The sequence below is a fragment of the Penaeus monodon genome, chromosome 33 (assembly GCF_015228065.2).
Source record: "Penaeus monodon isolate SGIC_2016 chromosome 33, NSTDA_Pmon_1, whole genome shotgun sequence".
Classification (NCBI taxonomy): Eukaryota; Metazoa; Arthropoda; class Malacostraca; order Decapoda; family Penaeidae; genus Penaeus; species Penaeus monodon.
In genome coordinates this window covers 9,098,973-9,099,624 of record NC_051418.1, presented here as the reverse complement: position 1 = coordinate 9,099,624, position 652 = coordinate 9,098,973, and positions in this window count along the sequence as shown.

Below are 652 nucleotides of genomic sequence, written 5' to 3'. Positions count from 1 at the left end.
GCATAATTTCAGAATTTCTTATGATTAAAGGAAAATACTACTACTGTGGAAGGTAAATGCCAAGTTTTCAGCATTTTATATCAATGCATGCATTTTTTGCAAGGGAGGAGAAATGTTTTATATTTTCAAATACTAGAAAAAATACAAAAAATACCATAATAAGTGTCTCACAAAATTCCTTTATATTTCTCTGTTGCGTGCATAGATAAAGTGCATTCTTTGAAACTCTCATACCGGGAAAGGAATAATGTACAATAGGAAAAGAAATTGATAATGATTCTTAACCTGCTGCCGTCGGGTTATGGTGGGAACTGACCTCACTCCATTCAGAAAGGTCATAATACATTGGCTCCCATTCTTTCTATTTTTTATTCTAGATGAAGAAGAGAAAAAAAAAAAATCATGTTTGTTTGTTTTGATATCCTTGTGTTTCTCGTTCTCTTCGCCTGCACTAGAGCGGGAGGGACGGATTGGCAGGTGCAGTAATAGCCAGAAATAGTTGTTGAAATCCGAGACTGAAAGAGCGCGCGGCGGAAGAAATAGGAGCCTCATCAAGGCCGACGCGCAAGACCAACGGCGGTAATGACCCGGTATGACCTGGAGCGGCAGATATTTGAGCCGCGATATTAGTGAGCCGGAGCCATGGCTGCCC